The sequence below is a fragment of the Gekko japonicus genome, unplaced genomic scaffold (genome assembly GCF_001447785.1).
Source record: "Gekko japonicus isolate JY-2015 unplaced genomic scaffold, Gekko_japonicus_V1.1 scaffold1365, whole genome shotgun sequence".
Lineage (NCBI taxonomy): Eukaryota > Metazoa > Chordata > Lepidosauria > Squamata > Gekkonidae > Gekko > Gekko japonicus.
Genome location: NW_015160253.1, coordinates 322756 through 340235, shown reverse-complemented (window position 1 = coordinate 340235; position 17480 = coordinate 322756). Strand labels below are relative to the sequence as shown.

Sequence of the window (17480 nt, the reverse complement as noted above, 5' to 3'; positions counted from 1 at the left end):
AAGACCATGATACTGGCGGGGAAAGCAGCTATAGCTTGGGGCTGGAAGGATAAAAGTAAGTGGACAGTGGAAATCTGGCACAGCTATCTGATTTTATACAATCAGACATCGGGGCAGTCCTGTGCAAGGAGGCACCCTGGAAGGGAAAAACTGCAGAAATTTGGAAAAGTTGGAGGACCTATCTGGAGTGGTTATTCAAGGAGGGAAGGGATGACATTCGGTGGAAGATTTTAACTTTGTGCCCGTGGCTGGAGAGAAAAGACTAAGGACTACACGAAGATAGGGAAGGGAGGAGGGAGGGAAGGGAAGGGGAATACATTAGAAACAGGAAACCAGCCAGGGAGGCAGTGGGGCCCTTGGACGACCAAGGGGTAAAAGGAGTATTGAAGGATGATAGGGAAATGGCTGAGAAGCTAAATGCATTTTTTGCCTCCGTCTTCACTGTGGAAGATGAGAAGTGCTTGCCCACTCCAGAACCACTGATTTCAGGAGGGGTGTTGGAAGACCTGAGTCAGATTGAGGTGATGAGAGAGGAGGTCCTAAAACTGATAGACAACTTAAAAACTGATGAATCACCAGGCCCAGATGGCATACATCCGAGAGTTCTGAAAGAACTCAAATGTGAATTTGTGGATCTCCTTACAAAAATATGTAATCTCTCCTTAAAATCTGCCTCCATTCCTGAGGATTGGAAGGTAGCTAATGTCACTCCCATCTTTAAAAAGGGTTCCAGAGGAGATCCGGGAAATTACAGGCCAGTCAGTCTGACGTCGATACCGGGTAAATTGGTGGAAACCATTATTAAGGAAAGAATTAGTAGGCACATAGATGAACAAAACCTATTGAGGCAGACTCAACATGGGTTCTGTAAGGGAAGATCTTGTCTCACTAACCTATTAGTGTTCTTTGAGGGGGTGAACAAACATGTGGACAAGGGGGATCCAATAGATATTATTTACCTTGACTTCCAGAAAGCTTTTGATAAAGTTCCTCATCAAAGGCTCCTAAGTAAGCTCAAAAATCATGGGATAGAAGGACAAGTCCTTTTATGGATCAAAAACTGGCTAGTTCATAGAAAACAGAGAGTGAGTGTAGGTGGGCAATTTTCTCAGTGGAGGGTGGTAAGCAGTGGGGTACCGCAGGGATCAGTACTTGGTCCACTGCTTTTTAACTTGTTCATTAATGATTTGGAGATGGGAGTAAGCAGTGAAGTGGCTAAATTTGCAGATGATACAAAGTTGTTCCGGGTGGTGAAAACCAGTGAGGATTGTGAGGCACTCCAAGGGGATCTGTCAAGGATGGGCGAGTGGGCGTCAACATGGCAAATGGGGTTCAATGTGGCCAAGTGCAAGGTGATGCACATTGGAGCCAAAAATCCTAAATATAAATACACATTGATGGGGTCTGAACTGGCAGAGACTGAGCAAGAGAGAGATCTTGGAGTTGTAGTGGATAACTCACTGAAAATGTCGAGACAGTGTGTGACTGCAATAAAGAAGGCCAATGCTATGCTGGGGATTATTAGGAAGGGTATTGAAAACAGATCAGCCAATATAATAATGCCCCTATATAAATCAATGGTGAGACCTCATTTGGAATACTGTGTGCAGTTCTGGGCACCACACCTTAAAAAGGATATTATAGCTTTGGAAAAAGTGCAGAAAAGGGCAACTCGAATGATAAAAGGGTTGGAACACTTTCCCTATGAGGAAAGGTTAAAGCGCTTAGGGCTCTTTAGCTTGGAGAAAAGACGACTGAGGGGTGACATGATCGAGGTTTATAAGATTATGCATGGGAAAGAGCAGGTAAAGAAAGAGGTACTTTTCTCCCTTTCTCACAATACAAGAACTCGTGGGCACTCCATGAAACTGCAGAGCGGTCGGGTTAGAACGGATAAAAGGAAGTACTTCTTCACCCAAAGAGTGATTAACACATGGAATTCACTGCCACAGGAAGTGGTGGGTGCTACAAGCATGGACGGCTTCAAAAGGGAATTAGATAAGCATATGGAGCAGAGGTCCATCAGTGGCTATTAGCCACAAGGTATAGCTAGGGGCTCTGGGGCAAGTGATGCTCTGTCTTCTTGGTGCTTGGGGGGGGGGTCAACAGTGGGAGGGCTTCTAATGTCCTGCCCCCACTAGTGGACCTCCTGATGGCACCTGGTATTTCTGGCCACTGTGTGACCCAGAGTGTTGGACTGGATGGGCCTTTGGCCTGATCCAACATTGGTGTCTCTTATGTTCTTATGAGGAAAGAATTCAGAGAGATGATTCAGGAAGCCAGGCAAGGGCGTGATCCAATGGGGGTGCCCTTGGACAGGGGCAGACAACCTAAACAGACCTGGTCTAAGAGGGGGAGAACACCTAGAAGAACTTTGGGTCAGTGTTTATTTGGTATAAAACCAGCACAAGTCAATCACAATCAATCAATCACCTCAGCATGTCAATACAAAAAAAACCTAGTAAGATTTATAAAATATCAAATATTTAAATAAAACCTGTATTTAGTAATTACAAAATTGCTAAAACTCTTAAGTTTCTACAGTACTCTGATAACAGCTGAATAAGTGTTCTCGGGGTTATACAATTCTACTCCGCAACCCCTGGACCTTCTAGATTATTTCTTAGACTGTTCTACACATGTAACACATATTTTTTGAGGTATTGCTAGAAATTGAGCACAGTTTATTATGAGCTGCAGGACAGGATCAAATAGTAGTTTCCTACTTATCTCCTTGTCTGAATATCCATGATACCTCTTTATGATAGGATGAATAATCTTTACTCTGATGGTTTCATAAAATACACAGTGGAGTAGAATATGTTCAATTGTTTCAACTTTCCCTGAAGCACATGGGCATAATCGCTCTGGCAAAGGTACCTTTTTATACCGGCCTTCTAACACCGCCAAAGGATAGATGTTACATCTTGCAGGAGAATATGCCCTGCTGTGAGAGGGGATCTCTAATAGCGATAAATACCTTGTGGGAGCAACTATATATTTTATTTCCTTTGAGGCCAAGAATGCCGATACTTTAGCAGTATCACTTTGCCTTTCGGTGTCATATATTCTTTGTTTGACAATAGCCCTGGCTTGTTCTAGTGGCATTATATGTAGTAACTCCGAGGAGAAGCCCAGCAGCTGTATCTTATGGTGTACTGACCTATGCCAGTTGGAGCAACAGCTGTCTTTAAGAATTAAAGCAGTGAAATCAGATGGACTATGACATAACCTTAGCCAAGCAGTTATGGAGGCCAAAGTTATCCTGGCTTCCAGTCTGATCCTCCCAGGCTCTTTGCAGGGATTTCGAAGCCTCGTCTTGCTCGATGAGGGCATTCATGGCCGGTTCCCTGTTTGTGAGAGCAGCTTGTGTATGGGCATCTGACCGAGCCTCTGCTCAGAATGCGGTCCTGAAGGAGTTTGAAGATGAACTCAAAAAGATTGCCCTGGCTCCATCATTTGCGGCTGATGCCACTCTTGATGCTTCACAACAATCAGCGAGAGCCATGGCATGCAGCGTGTGGCAGCAAGAAGGAACAAGTGGCTCAGGAACTGGGATGTGGATTCATCAGCTCAAGCAACAGTCACTGCAGTCCCACTTAAAGGCACTAACCTCTTTGCAGAAGGTCTAGATAAATATTTGGTGGAAGACAAAGACAAAAAGAAGGTACTACCATCAAAAAAGAAGGTCTTTAAACCCAGGAGGAGGTTTCAGTCCTTTTGTGATGCTAAAAAGACATACAGGCCAGGTTTATCCAAGGCATTCAGAGGCAAATGGCAACACAGGGCCCGCGACCATAAGTCCTCCTTCCCCAGTAAAGGTGATCAAGGTGCTAAAGGCACCAAGAATGGATCAACAGGTGAGTATACTAAAGCAGAAAAATCCCAGGGGATAGGAGGTCACTTACAATTCTTTGCGCGTCACTGGAGGGAGTTGGTGATGGACCAATAGGTGCTGGACACTGTATCCAGTGGGTACACCCTGGAATTCCACATCTTTCCTAGAGATCGCATTCTTCAAATCCCTCAAAATCCGTCAATAGAAAAGCATCTGTTACTGGAGCGTGCCGTTCAGCATCTCTTGGACATAGGGGCCATAGAAAGGGTGCCAGAGTCCCAAGTGAACCGAGGAGTGTACTCGGTGTTTTTTACGGTGCCGAAGAAGAATGGGGATGTCAGGGCAATCCTGGACCTGAAATGGCTGAGGAGACCTATCAAAACACAGAAGGTTTGGATGGAAACACTGAAATCTACCCTCTCAGCCATTCAGGAAAAGGATTTCCTGATGTTCATCAATCTATCAGAGGCCTATTTACATATCCCCATAAGGAAATGACACTGCAGATTCCTCCATTTTGCTTACAACAAACACTGTTAGCAATACCAGGTTCTGCCATTTTGTTTAGAATCTTCTCAGAGAGTGTCCACTAAAGTATGGGTGGCACTGATTGCTCACCTCCGTCTACAGGGGGTGGCCCTGTTTCCTTATCTCGGCGACATTCTGGTCAAGGCACCACACTTCCAACAGAGTTTGGAAGTCTCCAGTCTGACAGTTCAGACACTAAGGGAGCATGGCTTTGTAGTAAATATGACAAAGAGCAATTTACAACCAACCCAGGTTCTGATACATCTAGGAGTACAGATCCACACACTTGAGGCCAAAATTCACATCTGTGGAGAGACAAATGAAGACCAGGTCTCTGATGACAGCGGTACTGCTGAAAACCAAAGTGGAGGTGATGGTGGTGGCCAAGCTCCTGGGAATGATGGTCTCCTGTCAGGAGGTGGGCCAGTGGTCAAGACTCCATGCGTGGCCCCTACAGAGATTTCTACTGCCTTTTCAGGAAACCATTGCCATCAGGAGATACAAGTCACTTCATCTGCCACAGGCCTTAAAATTCTATTTACAATGGCGGCTGGAACTGTGTCGGTTCCAACAGAGGTCCCCAACCCGAGATCCTAAGAGGATAGTGATGACTACAGATGCCAGTCTCTTAGGGCAGGATGATGCAAGGTTTATGGTCTTTGAAGGAGTCATTGCAGAGCATAAACTTTCTGGAGCTCAGAGCCATCAGGTTGGGTCCCCTGAAGTTTGAGAAGCTATTGGAGGGTCAACATGTGATGGTACAGACAGACAACATGACAGCAAAAGCTTATATAAACCAACGAAGGGGAACAAGGTTCCAGGTTCTACGCGGTGAGGTGAGTGATGTCATAGTCTGGGTGGAAACACATCTCCAATCCTTAAAAACTGCACATGTACCTGGCAAGGACAGTGTGCTAGTGGACTAGCTGAGCAGACGACAATTGGATTAGTCAGAATGGAGATTATGCCCAGCAGTGTTTCATCAAATCACTGACAGGTTTGGGGAAGTGGAGCTGGACTTGTTTGCTAAGAACTGACAGGTACAAAAGTTCATGTCAAGGATAAGAGACTGTCAGGCAGTGGGAATAGAAGCTCTCAGCTGCAATTGGCCTCAAGGTCTCCTGTACGCGTTTTCGCCAATATCCTTGATGCACAGAGTGATTCAAAAGATGGTGGAGCAGAAAGTGGAAGTGGTGATGGTAGCACTGTTTTGGCCAAGGAGAAGCTTGATTTCAAGATCTAAAAGCACTATATATCAGTACAGGAGCACTGGCCATTTCTGCCTCACACAGAGCTATCTTTCCCTCGTGCGGGTCTGGATAAGGGTCTGAGCACTGGTGCCCTCAAAAGCCAGGTGGCTGCCATTTCTGCCATAAGAGGAGCCAAGAAAGGATGGGGTTTCTTTCACCCACCCCCATGTGAGGAGATTTCTTAGGGGAACATCCCTCCTGAATGCTCTGTGTTCTCACTGGTTACCTTCCTGGACACTAAACGTGGTGTTGAAGGCTCTCTCCCAGGCCCCCTTTGAGCCCATGGCTACCTGTCTGCTTAAGGATCTCACCTTTTTCCTAGGACAAATTACCTCCGCTAGGAGACCCTCTGAGCTTAGAGTCCTCTCTGTGGGCAAGGAACGCTGCACTTTCCATAATGACGGCAGAGTAGTGCTGCGCACTGACCCAGCCTTTATCCCCAAAGTTAACTTGTCCTTTCATAGGTCAGAGGAACTGGTATTTCCCTCTTTCTGCCCTAGCCCTAAACATCCTCAGGAGAGGGGATGGCACTATTTAGATGTTCACAGAGCATTGAGCTTATATCTAGATAGGACCAAGGCCTTTAGCAAATCAGACTCTACGTTTGTGTCCTTTAGGAAGGCATCCTTGGGAAATGGGTTTCCACCTCCTTCCTGAGCAGATGTGTCAGAGGGTGTATTCTGCTAGCATATAAGTCCAGGGGTTTATAGCCACCATTGGGCATAGCTGCTCTCGCTCACTTAGGGGAGTGGCAACTTCAGCAGCTTACAGGGCCTTCCCTGTCAGGTTCAACAGCAAGTAAATCTCCACACACGTTTCCTGGGAAGCGTTACGCTTTATTAGACTACAAGTCTGTTACCATGTCCACAGGGTTATTGTTAGGAATGACAATAGGGCGGAACCATCCCTGCATATAGCAGGATGAGGCAAGTGGCTAAGCAAATGAAATCCAAGCGCGCACGCGGGGGAATTCTCCCGGCGGGAGGTTACATAATAATCGGGAGCCTCCGTGCTTCATGAGAGCAGAAATATTCACACCAGCGGTGGAACGCAAGCCCTCCCTCCTTCTCAAGGTTAGTCAGATAACCTAGTTTGGCAGCGCCAGTCCGCACGGTCTCAGGAGTGCCTCCCTATCACTGTTTACAGCAAGCCAGCAAAGTGAGCAAGCCAGCATACGCAATAGCGCCACAGTCAGGAAAGGACAAATACACATGAAAAAATGGCAGCTGGCTGACATTCCCATCCGTAGAGGTGGTTTGTCAGGCTGCCACCTGGAAGTCAGTTAATTCTTTCCCCAAAGACAGCTGTGTTGACAGGTCAGCCTCTGCGGTCGGAGGGTTTTGCAGGCTAAGGCCCTCAGGCGAAGGCCCTCTAATTTCTCTCCCCCCCTGCCAATGTTCCCTCTAAGCTGTGGAGTCTTGTGAGCAAAAATTCCACTCTGTGAGCTACTGGTATTAAAGTTGTGAGTGAGCAATTTGGCTACTGTATAAATTAGTTTGCTCCGGAGCCATCCTTCCTGAGCTAAGACAAAAATGTGTGAGCCGGAGGCTAAAAACCTGTGAGCTAGCTCACACTAACTCAGCTTAGAGGGAACACTGCCCCCTGCTTTTCTGTGTCCCACCCATGGAGACGGCCCTACCCAGGACCACCGGAGAACAGACGGTTTGTTTCACTTACCGTTAATCTTCCCTCTTGGTGGTCCTAGGATGGGGCAGTCTCTTCCCACCCAGGGGTGGGGCCCGGTCTTCCAGTGATGGGCAGTGGCCTGGTCGAGGAGGTAGGCTGCTCAGTCCTGAGGCCTGAACACTTTCCTGTAGGGCACCCTGTAGAGTCCTTCATTTGCCTTTTGGCCTTGTTTTCTGGATATAGTTCTATGTGCTGATCTCCTTTCATTTGGCTGTTGGTTTGGGTTTAAAAAAACAAGGTTAAATTTGTGGATAAGGATTGGACTGCTTTGGAACCAGCCCGGGAGCTTGGGAGAGAAGCTCCTCCCCCATGGTGATCCCGCCTGCCTCCAGGTAGGAACTATTTCCCACACGTGGAAGAAGAAGAAGAAGAAGAAGAAGAAGAAGAAGAAGAAGAAGAGTTGGTTTTATACCTCACCCTTCACTATCTGAAGGAGTCTCAGAGTGGATTAAAATTGCCCTCCCTTTTTCTCCCCACAACAGACATCATATGAGGTTGGTGGGGCTGAGAGAGCTCTGAGAGAACTTGTGACTGACCCAAGGTCACCCAGCTGGCTGCATGTCGAGGAGTGGGGATTCAAACCTGGTTCTCCAGATTAGAGTCCACCGCTCTTAACCACTATATCAAACTGCAGTAGGAGCACCAAGAAGGGGGAGAGTCACAGTAAGTGAAACAGACCTTCCATGCTGTGCCATGATGAATAAAAGAAGCTTCTGCACCTCTGGATTCCAGTGCCAGGACGAGGCAACATCAGGGGAAGGCCTTGGGCCCTTTCCCTTGTTTATTGGGTCCCTGCAGCACCTGGTTGGCCCATGCATGGAATAGGGTGCTGGACTAGATAAGCCATTGGTCTGATCCAGAAGGGCTCTTTCCTTGACCAGTTAAAGGGGTCAGGGAGTAGGTGTAGGATTGGAAAGACCCTGGAGAGCAGCGGCCAGTCAGAGTGGACAGTGTGCTGACCTTGGCATTTTAGTGGCCTGATTCAATATAAGGCAGCCTCTTCTGTTCACGTGTGGTTTGTACATTTCCCCTCTCCTGTTCTGTTCCAGAATTGCATGCTGTTTAAAAATGTTTTGGCATTCTCAAGCAGATTTCGACTGTTAAGCAAACCTCCTGCCCCCCTTAAAATAGCTCAGTTCCCACCTCATTTCAAAGTGGCATTTCCATCAGGATGCCGTAGAGATGGGTTGGTGTGTATGATGTATCAAGAAATGTTTTAATGGTATCGTTTAAAGCAAGAAACCCCTTGAAATCCCCACAGTCTGGGGGTGTCTCCTGAGGCAAGCCCTCTTGTCGTTTTCTGCTTTGGCCTCTCAGCTGCGATGTGTGGTGATGTCTGGCCAGTGTCTGTGCTCAGGAAGAGACAAAGACAGCTGCATGCAGTGTTGTCCTTGTGGGAGGCCTCTGCCGAGATAGGAAGCTTGTGGAAAGCTGTGCAAAGCACCACGTCATTGTCTTAATCAGCAGAAGAGGGGGGACTAGATAGACCCAGTTTGCATGGTCTCAGATTGAGCATGTTGGCCAGGGGAGAGGGGCACTGCTACAGGAACGGCCTTAGTTTTCTCTCCAAGCCCCGGAGAAGAGGGTGTGGGCCAGTGTCCTTGAAGACAGGTTTCTGGAGCTAGGCGGGCCTGGGTGGAAGCTTCTGTGCTGTCTCTGTAACCCAAACTGGCCCATGCTGCAATTGGTATCACATTAGCAAATGGTTCTTGGGGAATGGCTGAACATCTGTTTGCTAGTCCGTGTGAATAAGGGGGAAAGCAAGGGAATGGTAGAGCTGGGAGGGCTTCTTTTATCCATCCATGGTGAAGATGTTGCCGGATCAATGCTGACCCCAGCGTGGCGGCTCCTTCTCCCACTCCTCCTGCCAGTTTTCACTAGAGCCATGTGGATAATTTTTAACTCTTATATTCCTAAACCAGTTATGGTTTGGTACCTCTTAACTATAACTATAATGCTGCCACCACCTCCCCCCTCCATCTTCCTGTATGTAAGGCCTGAAGAAATTTTATTTCAAGTTATCTGAAGAAGTGTGCTTGCACACAAAAATGTACACCTTAAATAAAACTTTGTTGGTCTTAAAGGTGCCATTTGTTTCATCTTATTTCACTCTTGAAAATTTTGCTGTTTGATGGTGGCTGTAGGCCTTACTTTGAGCAAGAGGTTACATTCATCATTATAGAATGGCAAAGTGTGTTGGAATCTCTCCTCCCCTGCCTCCTCTTAGATCAGAGGTGTCAAACTCATTTGTTACAGGGCTGGATCTGACGTAAATGTCTCTTTGTCCCCTGAGGCCATGTGTGCCATAAAACATAATGCCATAAAACATAATGCCAGGTACTGGACATAGAAACTGTATAAAGAACAGCAGCTGGTAAGCTCTGAGTTGGTGTATCCTCACTGCAAGGCACCCTTGGGTTGGAGGGGTGTGCAGAGGAAAACCCACAGAGGCAGGCCGGAGAGGCAGCAGTGCTATGCTGGGCAGATGCTCCCATGATACTTGGCTGCTGCAGGCGAGGCTGTTCTGCTGTGCAAAATCCATAATGGAGTGGCTCTGCCCACTCCCCTCCAGCACTCCCTCCCTTGCATCAGTTGCTCGCGTATAAGAGCCCTGGATGGGCTGGATCTGGCCCCCGGGCCTTCTGTTTGACACCCCTGTTCTAAATCTGGGCAAATTGATCGAGAGGGCGGTGGCAGCTCAGCTGCAAGGTTTCTTGGATTATGCCTCCATATTAGATCCCTTCCAGTCCGGTTTCTGACCAGGCCACGGGACAGAGACGGTCCTGGTCGCCCTCACAGGCGGCATGGCAGTGTTGTTGTTAGACCTGTCGGCGGCATTTGACACAGTTGACCATCAGCTACTGACCCACCGCCTCGCCGATGCCGGGATTCAGGGGCTTGCCTTGCGGTGGCTCTCCTCCTTCCTGCAGGGTCGGGGACAAAGGGTGGCACTGGGAGAACAGCTGTCCCAAAGGCACCCGCTAGAGTGTGGAGTGCCACAAAGGGCGGCACTCTCCCCAATGCTATTCAACGTCTACATGTGCCCCCTTGCCCAGATTGCCCAGAGCTATCTGTTGTTGAGTGGCCAGTCAGACTCTAGTCCGGGAGGTCCTGTGCCTGAGTCAGAGTGAACCAAGGTTAGGGATCCCACTCCCGACCTTAGATGGGGCGCCGTTGGTGCCAGCGGCGGAGGTTGGGAGTCTGGGAGTTCTCCTGGATGCCTCCTTAACAATGGAGGCCCAAGTAGCAGCCACTGCCAAGGTAGCCTTTTACCATCTACGGCTGATTAGGCAGTTGGTTCCCTTCCTCGAATGCAATGAACTGGCAACAGTGATCCATGCAATGGTCACCTCGAGATTGGATTACTGCAATGCTCTCTACATGGGGCTGCCCTTGTCCTAGATCCGGAGGCTGCAGCTGGTGCAAAATGCAGCGGCGAGGCTGTTGCTGTGCCTTCCTGTGTGGGAGCACATCCACCCCGCCCTGAAAGCGCTGCAGTGGCTGCCAATAGCATACCGGATTCGGTTCAAGGTGCTGTTTTTGACCTTTAAAGTCCTATTTCAGTGGTGGCGAACCTGTGGCACGGGTGCCAGAGGTGTCACTCAGAGCCCTCTCTGTGGGCACGCGTGCCATCGCCCCAGCCAGGCCCAGACCATCATTAAAGGGTCGAATTCTCCGCCAAATAATTTTAAGTCAATGAAAGCATTTGGGATTGCTTTCCTTACTTTGTTTGGATCATCTTAAGTTAATGTATGAGTTGTTTTTTCTAAAGTAAAACCTCAGTATTCAGGTTAAATTGCCATGTTGGGACTTTGCGATAAATAAGTGGGTTTTGGGTCACAGTTTGGGCACTCGGTCTCTAAAAGGTTCGCCATCACTGTCCTATATGGTCAGGGACCTACTTACCTGAGGGACCGCCTTTCCCCACATGTTCCCCAGAGGGCACTAAGATCTGGATCCCAACACCGTCTGGCCCTTCCGGGCCCTAAAGAAGCCAGGCTAGCGGTGACGAGGGCCAGGGCCTTCTCTGTGGCGGCCCCTCACTGGTGGAATGAGCTCCCGGAGGACATCAGGGCCCTGCGGGGCCTTGTACAGTTCCGCAGGGCTTGTAAAACGGAGCTCTTCCACCAGGCTTTTAATTAAGGGGCCGCCGATAACATCGTGGCCCTGGCCCTAACATCAGCACCAAAGTCACACCAGCACTAAAGTAATACCTGATAGCCTGACAAGGAACCTGGAATAGGGCGATCGTTGTATCTGGATGCCGAAAGAAAGCCGCCATTGTTTATTCTTTACTGTACTGCTAGCACTTTGCACTTTGTTATGTTTTTAACTGTTTGATCTGTTTTAATATTTGTACAATATGTTTTTATATATGACTGTAAGCCACCCTGAGCCTGCCTTCGCCGGGGGGGGGGGGAGGATATAAATAAATAAATACATAAATAAATACATAAATAAATAAGTGACGAGGGATTGGTCATCAGGAAAATGAATGCCATTTGCACATCTCATTTCACAGTGGAGACTGTCTAGTACCAGTGTGTACTTTCCTCCTGACTGGCTGAGGACATTTCTGTCCTAGGGAGGGAAGGCAGCAAGGGAGGGGGTGACCTTTGCACAAGGGAGGAAAGGCCTTACTGCTCTCCCCCCTCCCCCTCTGAAGAGGAGGACCCCCCGGCCTGCATGTTCTTGGGAGGTAATTCTGTGAGTGCATTTGGTTGTGTACAGTGGAGTTCGCTACAGATGTTGCCGCAGCCTACATTCTCTAATTTTCATATGCAAATCGCTCCTCATTAATTGAAATTTACATATGTGCAGCCTCGTTCTGGCAGATCTTTTAAGCAAAAAGTGGAGGCAGCAGGTGACCTGCAAAGTTCAGTGGCTTCCTTCTATCCTTTGCCCAATTGTTGTGATTTCTCAGATTGGATGTAGTTTAGCGTGCTTTCATTGTGTTTGTGATATGCCTATTTTATAATATGTTCTAAACTCTGTTGATGGGACAGGCTAGCAATTTAAAAAAATCTGCTTGATGAATGTTTGGCCTTTGGTGTAGTGGTTAAGTGCACGGACTCTAATCTGGGAGAACCGGGTTTGATTCCCCACCCCCCCACTTGCACCTGGCTGGATGACCTTGGGCAAGCTGTAGTTCTGACAAGAGCTGTCCTTGAAAAAGAGCCGTTTCTGTCAGAGCTCTCTCAGCCCCACCCGCCTCACAGGAGCAGAGGTCATTTCAGGGGGGATCTCAGGGGATCGCAGTTCCCCCGGGTGAGGTATGGGGGCGGGGCCCATGACGAAGCCCCGCCCCCTGCTTCCGGCTGCCCCGCTTCTGGCCCTCATTCAGCCAGGAGGAGGCAGGAGAAGAGGGAGGGTAAGTTGCTTCCTCCCTGCCTCTCCCCACTCCTTGCACTCCTGCCGGCTTTGCAGGTCCACCGCCGGGCCCCTCATACTGAGTGGTGGGTGTGGCCTTATGACACACTTCCGGTGATGTCAGGGGGTGTGGCATATGCTAATGAGTTATGCTAATGAGTTCCCCTAGCTCTTTTTCTATGAAACGACCCCTGCACAGGAGGGTGTCTGTTGTGGGGAGGGGAAGGGAAAGGAGTTTATAAGCCGCTCTGAGACACCTTTGGGTAGTGAAGGGTGGGGTAGAAATCCAATCTCTTCTCTTCTTCTTTGTTGGGGGGGGGGTAGAGAGAAAGAAGGGGACACAAATGTATCTACTTTTCTTATATCTTGCCTCTCGGGTCCAGATTCAGTTTCTGGCATCTTCAGTGAGTAGGTCTGAGAACTGCTCCTACTCAGAGTAGGCGATGCTTAGTTAGACAGGTGAATGATTTGACTTGAAATAAAGGAGCTTCGTGTAAACAATAAGAGCCGGCCGTGTTCCAAGAGCCCAGGGAGGCTCCAGAATGTCCCTGTCGCGTGTTATCACAAAAACTCTCTAATGCAGGTCACAGAGAGAGTGACCTACACAGTTAGGCATTAAGTTGTTCTCTGAATATTTGTGCACTCCAAACAGAGGGAGTTACCTTACTGGACAACTGATTAAGTGATGTGTAACATTCGTATCTGTGTCTGTAACAATAATTGCTAAAGAACCAAGAGGATATAAACACTCTTGTTGAACACAGTAATTGTAGGTGGATTAGTTAATTCTCAGCTGTTTGCTTTGTGTCTTCTGAATTAATGCAGGTCTCACAGATTTTTCCAAGATTTCTGGTGCACAGAACAAGCTTCAGGCATGTGTCATCCCCTTAGCCTGGCCTTGACATAATGTATACATTTCTTTTCTGACTCATAGACAAATAAACTTTTGTTCCTGCATAACCTTTCATGGACTGGAGTCCACTTCATCAGAGGCACTGAGTGGCTCTTCACTGGGCAGTCAGTTTATGCCAAAAGTATGAAAAACAAGAGGGTGGAAGGAGTATGGAAGACAGGAGGTACTGAGTGAAACTTAATTATGTAGAATTCAGATCTCATCAAGAAAAACACAGAGACCCTTCTCCCTGGAAGAGAGGAGGACATCCCGAGGGACCAGCACCCACAAGAACATTTGTTTATTTAGACACCACTTTTCTCCCCAGTGGGGATCCAAAGTAACTTACAAGGTGTTCTCTTGCCTCTGTGTTATTCTTGCAACAACAATCCTGTGTAGGTTAGGTTGGGAGAGAGTGATTGTCTCAAGATGATCCAGCAAGCTTCCATAACAAAGTGGCTCACCTGCTCCCAGAGTATTTGCTTGGGTCCACACTAGTGTTTTTGTGTATGCAAGCTCTCGCACCCGTGGAACATGATTTTCCCACCTCCCACATCTGCCTGAAATGCTCCCCTAAAATCCTCTTCTTCGGGGACTCCTCTCCCCAGGAATGGGATTGGGGGGGGATTTTTGGGCTGCTATGGGAGGGCAAAACTGGGGAAATCAGGTTCTGTGGGCAGGAGAGCTTGCATACACATAAGTGCTAATGTGGATCTAAGCCAATGCAGATCGTTAAAACTTCAACACAGCTCCTGCACTTGCGCTCAACCAAGTACGATGCCGGATGGTACGGATTGTCAGAGCCCCCTTCAGATTCAGAATGGCTGAGAGGGGAGAGCAGGCAGGAGAACTGGAGGAGGAGAGCGAGCGTTACCCCAGTCTTTAGGAAAGGGAAGAAGGATGACCCGGGCAACTACAGGCCGGCCAGGCCAACTTCTGTGGCCGGGAAGATATTAGAGCAGACTTTAAAGGGATCGATCTGTAAGCATCTGAAGGACCACTTAGTGACCTGTGGAAGTCAGCATGGTTTTGTCCCCAACAGATCTTGTCAGACCAACCTGGTTTCCTTCTTTGATCGTGTGACGAGCTTACTGGATTGTGGGAACTGGATCGTGGATTTACCTGGATTTCAGTGAAGCTTTTGATAAGGTTCCTCATGACATTCTGATGGGCAAACTGAAAGACTGTGGACTGGACTATAGAAGAAGAAGAAGAAAAAGAAGAAGAAGAGATTGGACTTATACCCCACCCTTCACTACCCAAAGGAGTCTCAGAGCGGCTTACAAACTCCTTTCCATTCCCCTCCCCACAACAGACACCCTGTGAGGCGGGTGGGGCTGAGAGAGCCCTGACAGAAACTGCTCTTTTTCAAGAACAGCTGTGCCAGAGTTATGGCTTGCCCAAGGTCATCCAGCCCAGGTGCAAGTGGAGGAGTGGGGAATCAAACCCGGTTCTCCCAGATTGGAGTCCGCGCACTTAACCACTACACCAAACTGGACAAGTTCGGTGGATAGGGAACTGGTTAAAGGATCACACCCGAAGAGTGGTGGTCAGTGGTGTTTCATCAGTTTGGAGGGAGGTGTCCAGTGGGGTGCCACAGGGCTCGGTTTTGGGCCCTGTACTTTTCAATATCTTTTATCAGTGATGTGGATGAAGGGGTAGAAGGGCTACTCATTAAATTTGCTGATGATACCAAATTGTGAGGAGTAGCAAACACCCAAGAAGACAGAGTTAAAATTCAACAAGACCTGAATACTCTGGAGAAGTGGGTAGTTGCAAACAGGATGCAATTCAACAAAGACAAATGCACAGTATTACATCTGGGCCACAAAAAATGTCAAGCATAAATACTGGATAGGGGATACGTTTCTGGGGAGTAGTGTATGCGAAAGAGATCTTGGGGGTAAGGGTGGACTGTAAGCTAAATATGAGCACTCAGTGTGATGCGGTGGCAAAAAAGGCAAATTCAGTCTTGGGTTGTATTAAAAGGGCCATAGCATCGAAATCGCAGGAGATCATAGCCCCTCTGTATACTGCCTTGGTCAGGCTGCACCTGGAGTCCTGTGTGCAGTTCTGGAGGCCTCACTACAAAAAGGATGTGGGCAGAATTGAGAGGCTGCAGAACAGAGTAACAAGGATGATCAGGGGTCTGAGCCCTACGAGGAAAGGCTTAGGGCCCAGGGAATGTTAGTTTGGAGAAGAGGAGATTGAGGGGGGACATGATTGCTCCCTTTAAATATTTGAAATGCTGTCATTTGGAGGAGGGCAAGGAGCTGTTCCAGTTGGCAGCAGAGGAGAGGACCCGAAGCAACGGGTTTAAATTGCATGCAGAAAGGTATCGGCTGGATCTTAGGAAAAGCTTTTTCACGGTCAGAGTGGTTCAAAGGTGGAATCAGCTACCTAGAGAGGTGGTTCACTGACAGCTTTCAAGAAGAAGCTGGACGAATATTTCTCAGAGAAGCTTTAGGCTGATCCTGCATTGAGCAGGAGGTTGGACTAGATTGTCTGTATGGCCCCTTCCAGCTCCATGATTCTATGATTCTGGGGTGTATCTGGGCTGAGAATGGGGAGGACAAAAAGAAGATGAGGTTTTAAGATGAGGTGGGTATTGTACTTGAATATTTTGAACTATATCCTGAAAAACAGATGGCTCTGATTTTCTTAGATGCCAAAAAAGCTTTTGATAATGTCAGCTGGAACTTTTATGTTGGAACAATTATTAATTTCACAATGTGGGAAAGACTTTTTTGCAATGGTTAAAACAGTCTATACAAAATAACAAGCAAAGGTCATCAAAGGTGGAATCAGCTACCTAGAGAGGTGGTTCACTGACAGCTTTCAAGAAGAAGCTGGACGAATATTTCTCAGAGAAGCTTTAGGCTGATCCTGCATTGAGCAGGAGGTTGGACTAGATTGTCTGTATGGCCCCTTCCAGCTCCATGATTCTATGATTCTGGGGTGTATCTGGGCTGAGAATGGGGAGGACAAAAAGAAGATGAGGTTTTAAGATGAGGTGGGTATTGTACTTGAATATTTTGAACTATATCCTGAAAAACAGATGGCTCTGATTTTCTTAGATGCCAAAAAAGCTTTTGATAATGTCAGCTGGAACTTTTATGTTGGAACAATTATTAATTTCACAATGTGGGAAAGACTTTTTTGCAATGGTTAAAACAGTCTATACAAAATAACAAGCAAAGGTCATCATTAATGGAGATTTATCACAAAATATTGAGATACAGAAAGGAACTAGACAAGGATGTCTAATTTGCCCTATTTGGGCAAATTGATAGAGAGGGCGGTGGCGTCACAGTTACAGGGCTTTCTGGAGGATGCTTCAGTCTTAGATCCCTTCCAGTCCGGCTTCCGCCCAGGTCACGGGACCGAGACGGCTTTGGTCGCCCTGACTGACGATCTCCGGAGACATCTGGATCAGGGCGGTGTGGCCGCACTGGTGTTGTTAGATCTGTCGGCAGCGTTTGACACTGTCGACCACCAGTTGCTGACCCATCGCCTTGCCGATGTAGGGATTCAGGGGCTTGCCCTTCAATGGTTTGCCTCTTTCCTTCAAGGTTGGGGACAAAGGGTGGCTTTCGGGGACCAGCGCTCCCGTAGGTACCCCATTGAGTGTGGGGTGCCACAGGGGGCAGTGCTGTCCCCGATGCTATTTAACATCTATATGGGCCCCTTGCCCAGATTATCCGGAGTTATGGGCTGGGGTGTCACCAATATGCGGATGACACCCAGCTCTATCTGATGTTGGGCGGCCGATCGGGCTCGGGTCCCGATGACCTGTATCGGGCACTTGAGGCTGTGGCTGGTTGGCTCCGACTGAGTCGATCGAAACTAAACTCAGCGAAGACGGAGGTCCTGGGCTTGAGTCGGACCGGGACAGGAGTGGGGTTCCCTCTCCCGA

At 48.1% G+C, this 17480-nt stretch overlaps 1 protein-coding gene across 2 annotated transcripts in view; it reads left to right on the top strand.

The window, feature by feature from the left end:
* The window catches only part of FGFRL1 (fibroblast growth factor receptor-like 1), a 315064-nt gene that overhangs the window by 89235 nt on the left and 208349 nt on the right, over positions 1 to 17480 (top strand). The gene's annotated exons all lie outside the window — the stretch shown is intronic.